Source organism: Durio zibethinus, chromosome 9, assembly GCF_047325235.1.
Source record: "Durio zibethinus cultivar Kanyao isolate XHJ-2024 chromosome 9, ASM4732523v1, whole genome shotgun sequence".
NCBI lineage: Eukaryota > Viridiplantae > Streptophyta > Magnoliopsida > Malvales > Malvaceae > Durio > Durio zibethinus.
The window spans coordinates 25,231,889-25,251,503 of record NC_143170.1 but is presented as its reverse complement, the minus strand read 5'-3'; the positions used below and the strand labels follow the sequence as shown (position 1 = coordinate 25,251,503).

General features: G+C 29.1%; 1 non-coding gene across 1 annotated transcript; it reads left to right on the top strand.

The window, feature by feature from the left end:
• The first annotated feature begins 9,933 nt into the window (after window positions 1-9,933).
• Window positions 9,934-10,239, top strand: LOC149516891 (signal recognition particle RNA). Its single transcript, XR_016345440.1, has one exon.
• Window positions 10,240-19,615: the final 9,376 nt, after the last annotated feature.

Genomic DNA, 19,615 nt, shown 5'->3' with positions numbered 1-19,615 from the left:
TGAGAAAGAAAAGAAAAGTCAAAATACAAAATTGTTTGTGCATCCTCGTCCTCCAAATTTTGAGCTAGATAATTGAAAAGTCATAAAGCTACCTACTGTCTTTAAAACTTTTGAAAAGTAATGTATTATGAAACTTTAAATCCTTGATTGCTTTTTACAAGCATTATGAGATCTTTTGTGACTTGTTTTTGTTTGTCGTTTTAATAAAAAACTTAGAAGATGTATCATTATGCCTTAATCATTTTCTTGCCATTTCATTTTTGTATGCCAATGTTCTCTCCATTTTACCCTTTTCAGGGTATCAAATAATGAACATGAGGATAATCATGAGAATAATCTCGAATTCAATTTTGAAAACTTAATTCATATTGACGAACTTGATAATAAAAAATATTCAGATAATTACACACTACCTCATGATTTGTTAAAATTAATAGAACATAAAGATAAGCCAATAGAGCCCCACCAAAAAATTACTGAATTAGTGAATTTGGGGGACAATGAAAATAAAAGAGAGGTCAAAGTTGGTATATCCCTTTTATTAGCTGAAAGGCAAAAGCTAGAATAGCTACTCCAAAAATATGTAGATGTGTTTGCATCATCTTATCAGGATATATCTATACTCAACACTGATATTATAGAGCACAAGTTATCTTTAAAATCAAAATACAAACCAGTATAGTAAAAGTTAAGACGCATGAAGTCAAAGATACTGTTAAAAATTAAAGAGGAAGTGAAAAAGCAATTTGAAGTTAGATTTTTAGAGGTGATAAAATATCTCGAATGGGTAGCCAACATAGTGTCAATTTCCAAAAAAGATGAAACATTGAGATTGTATGTCAATTATCAAAACCTGAATAAGACGAGTCTTAAAGATAATTTTCTTCTGCCCCATATCGATACTCTAGTGGATAATACTGCTAGACACTCTATATTTTCTTTTATGGATGATTTTTCAGGCTATAATCAAATCAAAATAACTTGAGATGATATGAAGAAAATCACAGTTGTGACCATGTAGGGGACATTTTGTTACAAAGTTATGTCTTTTGGGTTAAAAATACTGGTGTCACTTATTAAAGAGTAATGGTGACTCTTTTTCATGACATGATGCATAAAGAAATAGAAGTATATATAGATGATATGATTATAAAATCTCGAGAAAGAGAAGATCATGTAGTCAATCTCAAAAAGTTGTTTAACAGGTTGAGAAGATTTCAGCTAAAGTTGAATCTTGCCAAATGTACATTAGATGCTAAATTAAAAAAAATTATTAGGTTTTGTGGTTAGTGAAAGAAGAATCCAAGTGGACCCGAATAAGATACAAGCCATCCAGAACTTATCTCCTCCTCGTACCCAAAAGAAGTGAGAAGTTTCTTATAGAGATTGAACTATATTGTTTACTTCATCTCTCAACTCACCTATAAGTGCGATCTTATTTTCAAACTTCTTAGAAAACATGATCCAGGAGAATGGAATGATGAATGTCAAGAAGCTTTTGATAAGATCAAAGAATTCTTGTCAAATCTACCTATGTTGGTGCCGTCAATCCCAAGAAAACCTTTGATTCTGTACTTAATAGTGCATAAAAATTCAATGGGATGTGTGCTGGAGCAAAAAGATGAAACTAATAAGAAAAAATGAGCAATTTACTACGTGAGCTAGAAATTCACTGATTATGAGTCAAGTATTCACCATTAGAGAAACTGTATTATGTATTGGCCTAGATAGCTCGAAGGCTTTGATAATACATGTTTTATCATACCACTTAACTTATAGTAAAGTTGGATCTTATTAGGTATATATTCGAGAAGCTGTCATTGACAGGGAGAATAGCACGGTGACAAGTTATTCTTTCAGAATATGATATTATTTATATGACTCAAAAGGTTATTAAAAAAAATGCAATAGCCGAGTTTCTTATCGATAGTGCAACTGAAGATTATGAGCTAATGAAACTAGATTTTTTTTATGAAGATGTGATGGCCATTGAAGAGAATAAACCTATTGAAGAGTTTTGGAAGATGTATTTTGATAGAGCTACTAATACTTTAGGTCATGGTATTGGGGTAATTTTGATATCTCCTGATGAACACTATTATCCTATCACAGCTAGATTGAAATTCAATTGTACAAATAATGTGGTTGAATATGAGGCTTGTGTCATAGGTTTACAAGCAGCAATTGAAAGGAAGATCAAGGATTGGATGTGTTTAGAAATTCAGCATTGGTCATTTATCAGTTACGAGGTGAATGAAAAATAAAAGATTCCAAGTTGATCTGATACCATAAATACATCTTTGAGTTGGTCAAGCAATTTGAAAAAATTCAGTTTAAGCATTTGCTCAGAAAAGAGAACCAAATTACTGATGTATTGGTTACTTTAGCTGTAATGATAAAAATAGATGCAAATACAGAGATTCGACCCATCAAGCTAGATGTGAAAGAGGTACCAGCACATTGCTTAAGTGTCAAAAAAAAAGTTGATGAAAAGCCATAGTTTCATGATATTATGCAATATATTAAAAGTTAGCAATACTCAAAACATACGACAAAAAATGTTAAAAGGACTATTAGAAGGTTAGCTATGAGTTTTTTCCTGGATGGAGATGTCCTTTACAAAAGAGGTTGAGATCAAGTGCTCTTAAGCTGTGTGAATATAGCTGAAGCAAAGAAAATTATTGAAGAAATGCATGATGGGGTTTATAGGACACATGCAAATGGTCATATGATGGCTAGACAAATTATAAGGGTTGTTACTATTGATTGACAATAGAGAGTAACTGTATTGATTATGCTAGAAGATGTCATAAGTGTTAGATCTATGCTAACAAGATTCAAGCTTTTCCATCAGCATTACACATTTTAGCTCCTCCACGACCATTTTTTTTCTATGTAGGGCATGGATGTCATTCAACCTATCACTCCAAAAGCTTCGAATAGGCATAGATTCATCTTTGTGATAATCGATTATTTCACGAAATAGGTAGAAACTGCATTGTATGCTAGTGTAACCCGATCTGTGGTATGCAAGTTCATAAAAAAAGAAATAATATATAGATATGGGCTTCCAAAGATAATTATTTCTGATAATACTAAAAACTTGAACAATAAAATGATGAAGGAAGTGTGCACTCAATTCAAGATCCATCATTGTAATTCGATACCATATTGCCCAAAGATGAATGGGGTAGTGGAGGCTGTAAACAAAAATATCAAAATAATCTTGGAGAAAATGATTGATACTTACAAAGATTGACATGAAAAGTTACCTTTTGCTTTGCATGCTTATAGAACATTAGTCTGAACATCTACTGGGGCCACCCCGTTCTCTTTGGTATATGGAATGGAAGTTGTGTTACCGATCGAAGTGAAAATTCTCTCGTTAAGAGTCCTGATGGAAGTAGAGTTAGAGGAAGCAGAATGGGTTCGAAATCGCTACGAGCAATTGAACCTCATTGAAAAAAAAAGACTTACAGCACTCTATTATGGTCAATTATATCAAACAAAAGATGATGAGAGCACATGATAAGAAAATTCATCCTCATCGCTTTAAAGAAAGAGACTTAGTGCTGAAAAAGATCTTTTTAAATCAACATGACGATAGAGAAAAATGGACACCAAATTGGGAGGTCCCGTATGTGATGAAAAAAGCCTTTTCAGGTAGGTATTGATTTTGGCAAAAATGGATGGAAGTGATTTACCTACTCCAATAAATTCAGATGCTGTGAAAAAATATTTTGCTTAAAGAAAAAAAAACTTATCTAAGCTGAAAACTTGAAAAGGCAACTTGGACATACTTACAATATATAGGGCAAGAGTAATTTAACGAACTCTAAAAAATCAAGAAAGTCATCTGATTTAGTTTTAGAGAAAGAATCTGGAAATATTTTGTTCATGATTATCTTACGATCGTTTCTTGGGCACCTTTGTTTTGACTCAAACACTTTTGTTGTCAGCACTTATTATCAGTGTAATGAAATATGCTAGCTTTCCTTTGAAAATAACACATATCCATTCTTTTATTCTCATTTGATATCTTTGTTCACTGTACAAATAAGAGAAATGTGTAATTGCATTTTATTTGTCTTGAACTTAAAATGATGAAAAGAAAAACAAACACGAAAAATCTTAGCATTACTTTTTCAAAGTTGACAAAGGCAAATAAAAAAGGATAAGAAAAGCATGATAAGACATTGATGTTGCAGACTTTTGAAGAAAAATATTGTTAAGAAAGAATATAATGGTCAGATGTTAAGAACAGATTGATCATATGGCAATTGTTAAGAATTTTGATAAAAGAAGCAAAAAGCAAGAGATTTCGATAACTTTTTTACTACAATAAATAATTTTAATTGCATTATATGTATTACATTTAGAGCACTCAGTACATTCATCCATGAGCAGTTATAATAAGGACAAAGACTTTTCATTCCAATGAAAAATAAGATTTTGATCTTCAGGTAAAGATAATAATCAAACAAGAGATGTCAAAAGAGAGAAATTTGCTTGTTTAAAGATGAAAAATCAATTTCGAGAAAAAATGAATCTTTAAAGTTGTTGAGCCTCTGCTGAGAGAAAACTTTCCAAGATAAATTTTAAAAGTTGTTGAGCCTCTACTTAAAGAAGCTTTTTCAAAATGAATTTTTAAAATTATTGAGCCTTTGCTAAGAAGAGCTTTTCCAAGATGAATTTTTAAAGTTGTTGAGCCTCTACTGAGAGGAGCTTTTCCAATATAAGATTTTAAAGTTGTTGAGCCTCTACTGAGTGGAGCTTTTCTAAGATAATGAGACTTTAAAATTGTTAAGCTTCAGATAAGATTTTTAAAGTTGTTAAGCCTTTACTTAAAGGAGCTTTTTCAGGATGATGAATTTTAAAGTTGTTAAGCCTCTGCTTAGATGAGCCTTTTTAAATTTTTTAAAGTTGTTGAACCTCTGTGAGAGGAGCTTTTCTAAGATGATGAGATTTTAAAATTGTTGAGCCTCTGCTAAAAGGGACTTTTTCAATATGAGATTTTAAAGTTGTTGAGCTTTTGCTGAGAGGAGTTGTTGAGCCTCTGCTGAGAAGAGTTTTTTCAAGATGAGATTTTAAAGTTGTTGAGCTTCTGCTAAGAGAAACTTTTCTAAAAGGAAAGTTTTAAAGTCATTGAGCCTTTGCTTAGACGAGCTTTTCCAGATAAGATTTTTAAAGTTGTTGAGTCTTAGCTTAGAGGAGCTTTTTCAGTATAATCATTAAAAAGATATATTTTAATAGGTGATCAATCGCATCTAGTTAAAAAAGATTTGTGGTGACTCCATTATTATTTATTTCATTTTCAAATTCGTCAGACAGACACAAAACTTTTACCACACTCTCTCAATGAAAATATATCACTGATCTCTTTCATAAACATAATATGAATGATGCTAAAAGTGCTCATAGTCCACTCTCTACTTTAAAGAAACTCTATTTACAAAATGGCTTTCCACCATTGGAATATTCCCAATATCGACAAGTTGTCGGAGCCCTCCAATATCTCTCTCTTACTTAGCTAGACGTTTCTTTTGCTATCAATTATCTTCTTTTGCTATCAATTTTCTTTCTTAATTCATGCATTCTCCTACTACCATTCATTGGACAATTGCCCAGTAAGTTTTTTTCTATCTTAAACAAACTATAGCTCATGGTCTTCTTCTATGATGCTCCTATTCCATGGCTTTTCATGCCTTTTTTTATGCAGACTGAGCTGGCAACGTTGATGATAATATTTTTACCATAACTTATGTTGCATTCCTTGGTGCCAATCCTATTAGTTGGTCATTTAAAAAACAATGCACAATTGCTCGATCTTTCACTGAAACTGAATATCGGGCTATTGCCTCCACTTTTGCTAAACTCAATTGGCTTCAAAATCTCCTTCAAGAACTTTATTTTTCATTGTCTGCTCCACCTACAGTATATTGTGATAATGTTGGTAGAACGTATCTTTGTCAAAACCCTATTTTTCACAGTTGTATGAATCATATCAAGATAGACTTTCATTTTGTTTGATCTCAAGTGTAAAATAAATAGCTTTACATTGTTTAAGTGCATTATGCTGACCAACTTACTGACTCCCTTACCAAACCTCGTAGCCACCAACAACATCAATGTTAGTGTATCAAGATAGGCATAATGTCTACCACGTCTATCTTTCGAGGGCATAACAAAGCATCAACTCAAATCGCCCACAATTTGCCATAATTCAAGCAATCATATCAGTTAATAATCTACCAAATTTGTATATAGATATAGGCCTGATTCTATACCAAGTATAGATATTTGATTTACTCTTCATTATCTCTATTTTCTACTAAAGTTTGTTGTATAATATCCTTACACTGTAATGAATAAGTAGTGAGTCTTCTTCCATTTCAATTACTTTTACATATTTTATCTACAATTCTTTTACTATAATACTAGAGGTGTAAAAAAAAAGAAAAAATTGAAAATCGATTCAAAACCATAGTATTCAGTTCAGTTAAATTTGGATCATATCAGTTTTTTCTTATTGGGTTTAGATTAAATTTGAATATTAAATGTATATATTATATTCGAATCAGATTTCAGATCTAAAAGTGAAAAACCAAAAAAAATTTGAACCAAACCAAATTATATACTTTTATTGGCTTATATATATATTAAATTTTTTTAAAATAAAAATAATTATTTTAGAACTAATCTATTTAAATATATTAAAAATCATATTAAAAGAATATAAAAAAATAAAAGACATTTAAAAATTGATGAATTAAATTAAACTGATAAAATTCAATTTGGATCAAATCAGATTGGATCATACAGAGACTCAGTTTGGATTTGGATCTAATTTTACAAATTCATAATTTTATGCATTAATTGAAAAAATTGAATCGAATCAAATCAAATCAAATCTAATCTGAACTGTTATCACCTATATACAATATTACAATTGTTTAATCACAATAAAGAAGCATATCGAGATCTACCACTTATAAGTATGAATTGTATATGAAATTTTGATAGTTTTCACACAATTCTAAATTATAATTAATTAATTATATTATATTATATTATAATTTACAATGATATGCTCTCAATTGAAATATACCACTCAAGGCGAAATGCAAGTTGCTCAATAATATAAATAAAATATCTTATCTTTGGATGTAACTGATCAAGATTTAAAGATTTTTAAATTTATATAAAGTACAGATGTTTATATACAAAATTGATACATTTGTCTCTTTTATGTTTAATAGATCCTTCTTCTATAATAGTATGTTCATTTAATTAATTTTGTTAATTTTAAATTAATTTATTTAAAAATAAATTAATTAAATTATTTTATTTTTATTAATTAAATTAAATTAAATTAAATTTAAAATTTTAATTGATTAAATTTAATTCAATTAATTTAATTAATTTTTGAATTAATTGAGTAATAAAATATATTAAATCTCATCTATGGATGCAAAATTTTTTAATTGCCTATTTATAAAATTTATAAAAACTTAAAGTAATATATTATTATATTATTATAATCATTGGATAAATTGACTTAGAAATCATGTTTTGAAAGCATAGAATCATCTTAAAATTGTTCGACGGATTTGTAAAGCGTAATGTTATATTTGATTGAAAATACAATCAACATTTATTTTAATTGTAAAACATAATATTTTATTTAATTAAAAATTATCGACCAATAAAAAAACAGTTGATGCCTCTCAAAAACTTGATTTTGATTTCTCACTCGCAAATCTATCGTGTTATTTTTTCTTTTGTTTTTAAAATTTTTAATTTATCTTTAAAATTTTTTTATTTTATTATATATTTAATTTAAAAAATTACATGTTTAAATTTTATTGATTTCGTAATTTTAAAATATTAATTTTAATAATATGTTAATTAATACAAAAGATAATCAACCTTCTATCGTGTTATTTAATGCATTGTAATTTTATCGTTTTTTGAATTTACGTTGTGTATTAAAAAATTTCTCATAAAAAATTTTTTTGAAAATATATAATAAAATTTTTTATTTTTCAATTTTTAAAATATCCGTAAACCTCTTGACTAACGAATCCGTCTCGGTTCAATCCCATGTCAACCGTCATTTTCTATCACCTCAAAATTCTTGCACTACCGTACTAACAACATGCAAAGTCTATAAGGCGCAGCCTACATCAACAGTGACGTCCCGCATTTTTCTAGGCAGTTGCTGTTCATTTAATTAAACGATAATGTCCGATTTCTAGCTAGGTCTGGCCCTCTCTATGTATATATCCCTTTCGTCACATTTTTTTATTTGTAATTATTTTAAGGAAGTCTCAATTTATTTTTTTTTTGTTTAAAAATTATTTTCTAAAAATATAAAACAAAAAATAAATAAAATATTAAATGACATTAATATTAATAACATCAAATTATAAATATAATATATATTTATTAATTAATAACATTAAAAAATATTCAAATATGATAATTTGTAAAATATAAAAAAAAAAGTAAGTTTATCCTTTATTTTCATAATCAAAAACATCTTTTTTGTTTTTATATTTCAAACTATTTTATTTTTCTTTTATAAAAATTTGTTTTCATTTTCAATTAATAAACATATTTTTTTTATAATTTTTATTTTTTAAAAAATAAAATAAAAAATGGCTTTGCTTGCTGAAAGCAAATATTACATTCGTCTTTTTAATAAAATTTATAAAAAATTTTGTTAATGTGCGGTTTGAATTTGACAATGTTAATCCAATTATTAATATAATTAATTACTCTTCGTTAATTTTGTTTATGTGATTCTAATTTTTTTTAAAACAATTTTAAAAGAAATTTTTTTAAAAATTAAAAAAATTGATTTTTAAGCTTTTTTGAAATTTTTTTAAAAGATTAAATTCAAAAGTTTTCCAATATTTTAACTTTTTAAAAAATTATATTTCTTGAATTTTTTAACAATTGGATTTCAATTTTAAAAAATCAAAATTTTGAATTACTTAGATTTTTTTATTTTAAAAATATTGACTTTATTTTTTTCAATTTTTATTTTTTAAAAATAATATTTATTATTTTTAAAAAATTTAAATTTTACTTTTGAATTTATCTAATAAAATCAAATTTTTAAAAAAATTAAATATTTTTAATATTTAAGAATTGAACTAATATTATCAAATTCAATTTTTATGATGATGAGATTTTTTTATAAATTATACAAAAATGTTAAAATTCAAATTTTATGTGTGCGAATGGGCTATTTACATAATTTGATAATTAATTTTATTTATCTGTATTATTATATAAACAAAGCTAATGTTACATTAAAAAAAATCAACCTCAACATGTCAATGCCTTATATTATCAAACAAATAATCACGTCAATATTTTTAATAATAAAAATTTGATGAAGTTAATAATAGAAATAAGATTATCGATTAAAATAATGAGTATTACACTTTTATTAATTACAGTAAAAATATTAAATTTCAAAATTTAATAAAACACAAACTATTTTCATAATTTGATCAAAAAATTACATTAACGATAGTGTTTGAGAAAACGATACCGTTCTACTTTAAATGTTTATATTCGATGGGTGTTTGCTTGTAAACAGAAAGTGGTGTAGTTAATTTGATCAAAGTTGGAGCTACCATTAGCAACTGTTTGAGTGACAAAGTCAGCATAAACAGGGTCTTGTTCAAGACTGTTTGCTTCTGTTTCTACTAGAAATCCCTAGATTTTTCACTTAACCATACCATGTTTATCTTTGCTAATCATCTAAACTTACTTTGAACATTCATTTTAGGTTTCTGAAAAGGCCTCAAAATTCACTACCCCGATAAGATGCTTTCAGAAAAGGGAACCAAATCCCACATCGCGTACTCTCAAGACATATTTGTTATTTATATTGAACGTAAGCGAGCAGATATAACTGCCGAGCTTGTTAGCACAAGCTTGTAACCCGAGCGGGGGCAGTAAGGTGTTGGAACAAAAGTACTATTCACGCAGTCCGGATGCTAGCGGCTTTTAACTGGTCTGCCCGTTTCAAGCGAGGAGTTGAGCTATGAGACTGGAGCGAAGGCTCTGGGTCTCGTCGGTCCTAAAGCGGAGGGTACCGCGTGAGGCTGGATTCACAGAGCAGCGAAAACTTCCCGCTCTTCGCAGTGGAAGGATTACAGTCTAGTGCCGCTTGAATCCAGTATGGCTGCGTGGGTTGACCCTAACTGAACCAGCACTTCTTTTTTTTGCCCTTATATAATTTTCTGAAATTGTTCCAAGTTGACAATGTGTGACTGGAATCTGAATGTTTCCATACTGGCTGTAAGATGAAAATTTTTAACTCTATGGAGAGTCCTACCATTTATTGCTAAGTTCGCTTGTTAATTTCTTGTTCAAGTTTACAAACAATTCCTATGGCGAAATTTTCAAATCTTGAATTCCGATAGCAGATAAAGCAAATAGTATTGCTTTTGAATGCTAAGACTATGAAGCAGTTCACCTTTTCTGATCATGAACCAAAATCTGGAATTAGAATTAATATTCCTTTAAATAGCTAGCTTCTGGCCACAGCAGCCAATTTCAGAGTGCTCGGGACCGGGGTGTTTACTAGATTATTGGAGGGCTTTATAGACTTCTGCCTCCTGAATCCTCATTCCATTCCAGCAGCTAGTTTTTGACAGATCATAACTCTTTGAAGTGAAATACAAATTTTTTTCTACATGCTGATACATAAGCATATATACATACCTCTTTGTGATGAATCTAGCTATAGCAGATCTAAGTTTTTTTTATTAGAGGTGTCTAGTTATAATATGTACGAAAAAACTGCTCATACAAAGACAGGCAAATCTAACTGAAGGCTTCCCCTTACCTCCCTTTACATCGATTATATATATGTGTGTTATGTTGTTAATTAAAAGAAATTTTTTCAGGACCTACATTTATGAATTAAGCATACAACTTAGCATCAACAACATGGCAGAAGTAAGGGAGAATAATAGTCGTTGTTTACTTTGTTTCGTTGCGCTACGAAATCTGGATGGTTCCATTCCATGGATGTTACCATCAATTAAAGCCATATTTTTCATGTTTCAATATCATTGGCCGTGCCACATAGGGGAAGAATTTTAAAAGTTCTTTTAACCATTTAATATTTTCAATTAATTTTTTTAAATATATTTCTCAAAATAAATGAATAGCCTCCTCAAGATAATATAATTATTTTAATTTTTATTTATAAATTTCTAACTTGTTAATTTTTTTAAATTTGAGAGTATTATTTATTTTTCAAGTTTAATAAAAATTTAACCTGTCTTCAATAAAACAAAAAATTTAGTACAATTGAAGATATTTGTAAAGTACAAAATTTTTTTTATAAAATAATTTATTTATTATAGTGTTATTAATTAAATAGTATAAACACTTTAATACTAAATATATGATAAGGTATATCAATTTTTAAATAAAATTTGTAAAGTTTACAAGTAAAAATGATTTATACATCATAAGAACTACCACTAAAAATCAAAACTAAATCTACAATTTATTCAAGAGCTTTCTGAATGTACTATCTACTTGTAAGTTTTGAAAATTTTAACTGACATATTTTAAATAAAAATATTCGAATTTCCTTTATTTTTAATAGTTATATTTTTTATTTCAATATTTGAATTTTTATGTATGTTTATGATTACAATATGAAATATTATATTTCACATATGTTTTCATAACTTTTGATAAAATAATATCAGATTATAAGCTAATAAAAATTTTCAAATTACAAATTTTAGTTTTATATGGCCCCCTCTAAGAAATTCTGAATCCGCCACTGTTCAATATCCTTTTGTTTGTTCTTCCAATAGCTTTTATTATTGTTACTGTGGTTTTGGGGATGTAAGGAGTGCTATGGCTTGAAGGGATAATCTCTTACCATCCTCTCAGGGCTCTCATCCCAACCTAGTAATTCATTAAGTCATTCTTATTTGCATTTCCTCATCTCTTGGGAAAATGGGAGATTGACTGCAGATTGAAAGTAGGAACTGTTTACTATATACATGACTAGAAGCAGTAATGGAGTGAACTAGGGAATTGCAAAGATTATGTTAGTTGAAGTAAGAACTCCCAAGAAACTGGTTTTGGCAGCTAATGTTTTCAAGTAAAATGGGGCCCCAAGACCATAACTTTCTTTTTTTTTTTAAGTTTATTAAGGACAAACTAGGAAGAATGTGAAGCATGAAATCCCTTACGTTTAATATACATAGTTTATATTCTTAACTGCACGCTCTCGGAATCCCAGTCAAACTTGGATATAACTAAGGAACAATGAAACATGACAGTTGCACAGGAAGAAAAACACATATTTTTGTCTGTTGTTGGAACTATTTCAGACAAACTGATGAGAAAGAAAACAGGAAGTAGTACTTGGGGTTTTACTGCTGCAGCAATTTTCTAAGAATCTCTGCATCAAAACTAGTTATATCCATGGAACCTGGACGTTGAGATAGTCTTTCGCTCAAATCATCTACCTCTTTCTGTAGTCTTCTGATATAACTGCATGTTTCGTTCAAAACCTTTGTTGCTGATACCTACGGAAAATAAAATCATAGAAACAATGGTTAGTCTTGCCCCTTGAAAAATCTTCCCAAGCATAATATAGACAGAAAAAAAAAAATTCACGTGCAAATCCCCACACAGCACAACTTTATTCTCTTGATGCAAAGGGGTTTCAGCTGTGGATTTATATTTCATTAATAGGTTCTACCCTGGCATTGGGGCCTTGATTCAGCTGTGGCAGCAATGTTTGTAGCTTTAAGATGAGAGCATTGAGCTCATCATCTGTGATTCTGCTTGAAGCTCTTGATCCATGGCTAGACATGAAGAATTAAACCTTGCTTCTTGCTCCTTTCAAGACTCTCTTTTTGGGGAGTTTTGAAATTGGAGGGCACAGGCACACCCAGCATATAAAGAGACTTTGAGGATGGGAATTGCTCACAAAAACATTTCTGATTTACGTAACGTATACTCAAACAGGAACCCATTGGTGACATATTTCTGCATTACAATGGCCCACAACTATGCAGGCCCTGGTTAATTTAGTTTGCCAAAAAGTCTCTGCAAAACTTTATCATGTCTTAAAAACAATTTCATTGTCTAGTTTGACACGTAATCTTGTCACATGATATTTTTTAAAAATTTTATATTATTTTTAATATACCTTATATAAAAAATAATCTCCTTTGAAGTTATTTGATAATTGACACAAATTTTTTTAATTTTTATATAATTTATATCTTAATATTATTATTTTTATTAAAATAATTCTTAAAAGGGATTGATTTCTTTATATGTGGCTTTACAGGCCACGTGATAATTAAAAAATTATTTTCATTTATTTTTATTTAATTGAAAAAATATCAATTAATAGTTATAATTTTTAAAAAAATGATCCATTGATTGACACATGTCTTATAGTAAATGATGTTTGGATATGACATCGGCTGCATTCTAGAGTTATTAGTTTAATTTAATTAACTAATAATTAATAATGTGTTTGGATAATAATTTGTATTATAATTAAAATTATAAAAGATTTTTCGTATGGATTATGGATTTGGATCCTGATACATTTTGCAAGAATTTTCATATATAAGTTTTATAAGTTATAGCTCCACTGGACACAATAAAGAGTGCATATTTTACTAAGAAATTATCAAATATATTGATAGTGAAATTTTGTAATTTTGCAAGCAAAGTTAATAAAATGATATGTATTCTTTAAGGTAATTTAAAAAAAATAATTAAAAATAAATGAGGCATATGTTACTTTGTTAATTTGACTTGTAAAATTAAAAATTCTATTACAGTTTATTAAATAACTTTTTATTTTATTTATATTTTATATAATAATTAAAATATGTATTGGGCAATAAATTTTTATTTTTAAATATTAGATACTATGATTTCTCTATCGAATTAAATAAATAGTGCATATTTAATAAATTTAATTATATAATTAAAAAATAAATTTAAATATGATTTTATTTATAATTTCAATTAGCTTAATGAGTATAACAACTTAACCATTATATAAATGCTTATGATTTATCACTTTTTATTAACCATTTTTGCAATTATATATAATTGAAATGGCAGTATTTTAATAGAGCATCAACTCTATCCATTTTAATCTTCCATAATTCAAGCAATCATATTAGTCAATAATAAACTAGATTTGTATATAGTTATAGGCCTAATTTTGTACAAAATATAGATCGTTGATTTACTCTTCATTCTTTTTATTTTTTAGTACAATTTGTTGTATATAATCCCTACACTATAATAAATAAATAGTGAGTCTTCTTTCATTTCAATTACCTTTACATGGTATCAAAGCCTTATAATTCCAACGAGCATAGCCTTTCCACTTTAAAGACAACTTTTCTTTCCCTAGCAACCTATGATTGAGATTTTCATTGCAGAATCTCAAAACACCATCATCCAAATAGTTGGTAACAACTCTTCCAAATAGTTGGTAACAACTCACAAACCAACACTCTGATAACCTTCAATGTAACTTTACAAATTCCTCATAAACTCATAGGTAATAACACATATCCAACTTAGAGAGCACAAATCACCACCTTACTTTATGTATGATTTAATGGGCTATATTGATGGCTTATATCCATGTCCAACTAAATCAACCACTTTTAAATACAAGTTATGGATCAAATATGATAGCCTCCTCCGAAATGCCATCATGGCCTCAATTGATGGCATCATTGCTTTTATAGTTGCAATAGCTAAAACTACTAAGTAAGCCTGAGGTAATCTCACCACCACATATACCAACAAATCACAAACTAGAATTTATGCTCTATGTGTAGCATTGGCCAACACTGTAAAAAACACTAAAACTATCGTTGAATATCTGAGAAAAATAAGAATCATTGTTGATAAACTTACATTGCTTGGATCTTCTCTCAAAGATAAAAAAATGGTGATAAAAGTCTTTGCAGGTCTTGGACTTGAATACAAAGAAATCAGCATTGCCATACGAACATGTGACTCACCACTAACATATGAAAAACTACTTAACAAACTTACTAATCATGAAACATTCTTGAAATACGATGCAACTAAAAAGGAGCCAGCCACCATCGCAGCTTAATTCAACCAATGCTTTAACAATTTTAACAATTACAGAGAAGGTAATAATAACAGTAACAAAAAGAAGAAAAATTTCTCTCAAATAGATGAACAACAAAACACCAACACTTAGCAAGAGAATTATGCTCCAAGCAACCACGAATTCAGTCCTACCTGGCATCCCCTATTACCAACCTAAATGGTGGCTATAATGGAAGTAAAATTCAATGTTAAATCTATGATAAGTTTGGACACTTAACCAAAGTATATAGGTTTTAGATGTCATTCAAACTTCAAGCTCACCTTTCAACTTGCACTTCACCATTACAAACAAGTAACCAGATTATAGACTCCAGTGTTTCTCATCATATCACCATTGATTTATAGAACCTCTCAATGCACTCTGAGTACAATGACAATGATGATATATTTGTTAGTGACGGTAACAATATTCCCATCACACATATAGGTTTTACCATGCCTAATACACCTCATTATTTATTTTAACCTAACAACATTTTGTGTGCACTTAATATTAGGAAAAATCTTTTATCATTCTCACAATTTTGCAAAAGTAATAATACCTTCATTGAATTCTTTCCATTTTATTTTGTGGTAAAAGATTTGAGCACGGGGTATCATTCATCCTCGATCGAAGTAAAAGGAATCTCTATGAATGGTCATAATTTTTAAAAGCAGCTGTCTCTCATTTACAGCAAGCCCATCATACCTCCACTGACAATATTATCATTCGTTAAACCATTTTTCTTTGGCATCAATGCTTAAGCCATCCTAATCAAAGAACACTCAATCTAATTTTCTCATCTTATAGTCTTTCTGTCTCACAGAAAGTTTCTTTTGATACATATAATTCTTGTTTCTATAATAACAATCATAAACTACCTTTTGATATTTTTTCTCTTCATAGCTCTAAACCACTTAAATTACTCTACATAAATGTATGGGGTCATGCTCCCATTACCTCTTTTGATCATTTCAAATATAATGTAATCTTTGTTGATTACTTTGCCAAATACACTTGGCTTTATCCTCTTAAACAAAAAATATAACATTACAAATGTTTATAAGTAATTTAAAAACCTAGTTGAGAAATAATTTAAACTGCCAGTTGTTATTGCTTACTTTTATGGAAGAGAAGAATATCAAGGTCTTTTCATGGTTTTCATCACTTTTTTTGTCTACATGGCATTTAACATCTTTACTCTCCCCACCACACTCTTCAACATGTTGGCATTGCAAAAAGATGGCATCGTCATATCTTTGAAACAACATTAGCTCTTCCTCATCATACTTTGCTTCTACTCAAATTTTAGAGTTATGCTTATCAAATTGTAGTTTATCTCATAAAATAAATGCTGACACCCATCCTCCAAAACCAATCCTCATTTGAAGCCCTCTTTCAAAAGAAGCTAAAATATCAAAATTTTAAGGCATTTGGTTGTCTCTACTATCCTTGGCTTAAACTATATACTTATCATAAACAAGAATCTAAGTCTAAGCCCTATGTTTTTCTTGGGTACCCCACTACTCATTGTTGCTACAAATGTTTTGATCCTACCATATCACATATCTACCTCTCAAGACCTATCATTTTTATTGAAACATTATTTTTTTTTCAATCCCTCTCTTTAAATGCTTTTAAAGTAACTGAAGCAAACCAATTTGCCTGGACTTTTTCTTCTCATAACCTTCTTATATCGTCTATTTCGAACAACTCTCTTAATTCAACCACTGTAATTTCATCATTCTTTTCCCTTGACCCTATCATCTCAGCTCAAGTTTCCATTCTTATCAGTTCAATCTCTACAGTTCCTAAACAAACAACTTTATAGTTTCTCACCACATCATCAGATTCTTTATCTCAAGCCTTGGATAATATGGCCCTCAAGACATTTTCTTCCTTGTAGGTAAGTTTTTCTCCTCCTCCACCACCTCTCCACATTATTACCAAATCCAAAAATAATATTTTTAAACCTAAAAAGTTTTTTTATTATCTTGTAGTTTCTGAAACTTTTGAAACTTTCACACTTATTCAAGCTCAAAAACACTCATTAAAGCAATGCCATGAGTGATGAATTTGAAACCCTTGTTAACAATCACACTTAGGATTTAGTTCCTCATTCTAATACACACTCATCATTCTAATACACAAAATATAGTTGGTTGCGAATGGATTTTTAGGATTAAATGGAAAACCTAATAGGACTATCGATTGGTATAAATCTTGTATGGTTGCCAAAGGCTTCACTCAATGTCTTGGCATTAATTTTCATTCCACCTTAAGGCCAATAATCAAGCCAATAATAGTGCACATTATTCTCTCCCTTGCCACTCAAGTTTAAATGTCTTTCAAATGAATGTTTAAATGTCTTTCAAAAGTAAGTAAATAGATTTAAAACATATAAAATATTGTTAATCTGACCATGGACCAAGCTATTATTGTAAAAAATGGTGAATGGAATCAATTGTCACTAAGAATTTCATCTTTAGACCAAAAACAAGCAAGGGGTAAAATACTACAAAAAGAAAATGTACCTATTAAAAAAGTAATTTGTGTAATTGGCATATGGCCTCTTCATCAATTGGACATCAACAATGCCTTTCTCCAAGGCAATCTTGAGAAAGAAGTTTTCATGCAACAACCTTATGGTTTCATTCATCTTTAACTTCTTCATCATGTATGTCACCTTCAAAAAGCCATTTAAAAGTTAGGTCAAGCTCTATGAGCCTGGTATGCTAAGCTTAAATAATTTTTCCTCTCTTATGGCTTTGTCAATTATCAATCTAACACTTTTTTTCATCCTCACTCATGGCCAGACACTTACATTTCTCCTACTTTACGTCGATGATATCACCATCACTGGAAATAATATAAGCATTATCAAGCAAGAGGTTTAATCTTTAGCTAACCGATTTTTTTTTAAGGACCTTAGTGATATTCGTTTCTTTTTTGGCATAGAAGTCTTACGCACCAAAGATGGCATTGTTCTTTCCCAACAAAAATATATCACTGATCTCTTTTATAAATAAAATATGAATGATGCTAAAGGTGACCATAGTCCATTCTCTACTTTAAAGAAACTCTGTTTACAAAATAGCTTTCCACTAATGGAATATTCCCAATATTGATAGGTTATTGAAGCCATCTAATATCTCTCTCTTACTTAGCCAGACAACTCTTCTGCTGTCAATTATGTTTCTCATTTCATGCATTTTCCTACTACCATTCATTGGTCAGTTGCCAAGCAAGTTTTTCGCTATCTCAAACAAACTATAACTCATGGTCTTTTTTTGTGATGCTCATCTTCCATGACTTTTCATGCTTTTTCTAATATAGACTGGGCTGGCGATGTCGATGATAACACTTTTACCATAGCTAATGTTGCATTCCTTGGTGCCAATCCCATTAGTTGGTCGTTTAAGAAAAACATATGATTGCTCGATTTTCTACTAAAGCTGAATATCGGGCTAGTACCTTCACTATTGTTGAACTCAACTGGTTTCAAAACCTCCTTCAAGAACTTCATTAATTGTTGTCTACTCCACCCACTCTCTACTTTGATAATATTGGCAGAACATATCTTTGTCAAAACCCTATTTTTCATAGTCGTATGAAGCATATCAAGATAGACTTTCATTTTGTTTGATCTCAAGTGTAAAACAAACAGCTTCGTGTTGTTCAAGTGCATTATGTTAATCAACTTGCTGACTCTATTACCAACCTTACAACCGCCAACAACATCAACGTTAGTGTATTAAGATAGGCATAATGGATACCATGTCTATTTTGCGAGGGCATAACAAAGCATCAACTCCAATCCCCCACAATCAACCATTATTTAAGCAATCATGTCAGTCAATAATCAACCAGATTTGTATATAGTTATTGGCCTAATACTGTACCAAATATAGATATTTGATTTACTCTTTATTATTTTTATTTTCTAGTAAAGTTTGTTGTATATAATCCTTACACTGTAATGAAAAAGTCGTGAGTCTTATTCCATTTCAATTACTTTTACATATTTTATCTACAATTCTTTTACTATAATACTAAAGGTGAAAAAATATCAAAGAAATTGAAAATTAATTCAAAACTATAATGTTCAGTTCAATTCAATTCGATTTGGATCAGATCAATTTTTTTTATTAGGTTTAGATTAAATTCAAATATTAAATGTATATATTATATTTGAATCAGACTTCAGATTAGAAAGTAAAAAACCAAAAAAATTTTGAACCAAATCGAATTATATATTTTTATTAGCTTTTATATATTTTTTAAATTTTTATAAAATAAAAATATTATTTTAGAACTAATCTATTTAAATATATTAAAAATCATATTAAAAGAATATAAAAAAAGATTTAAAGTCGATGAATCGAATCGAACTAATAAAATTTAATTCAGATCGAATCGAATTGGATCGTATGGAGATTTAGTTTG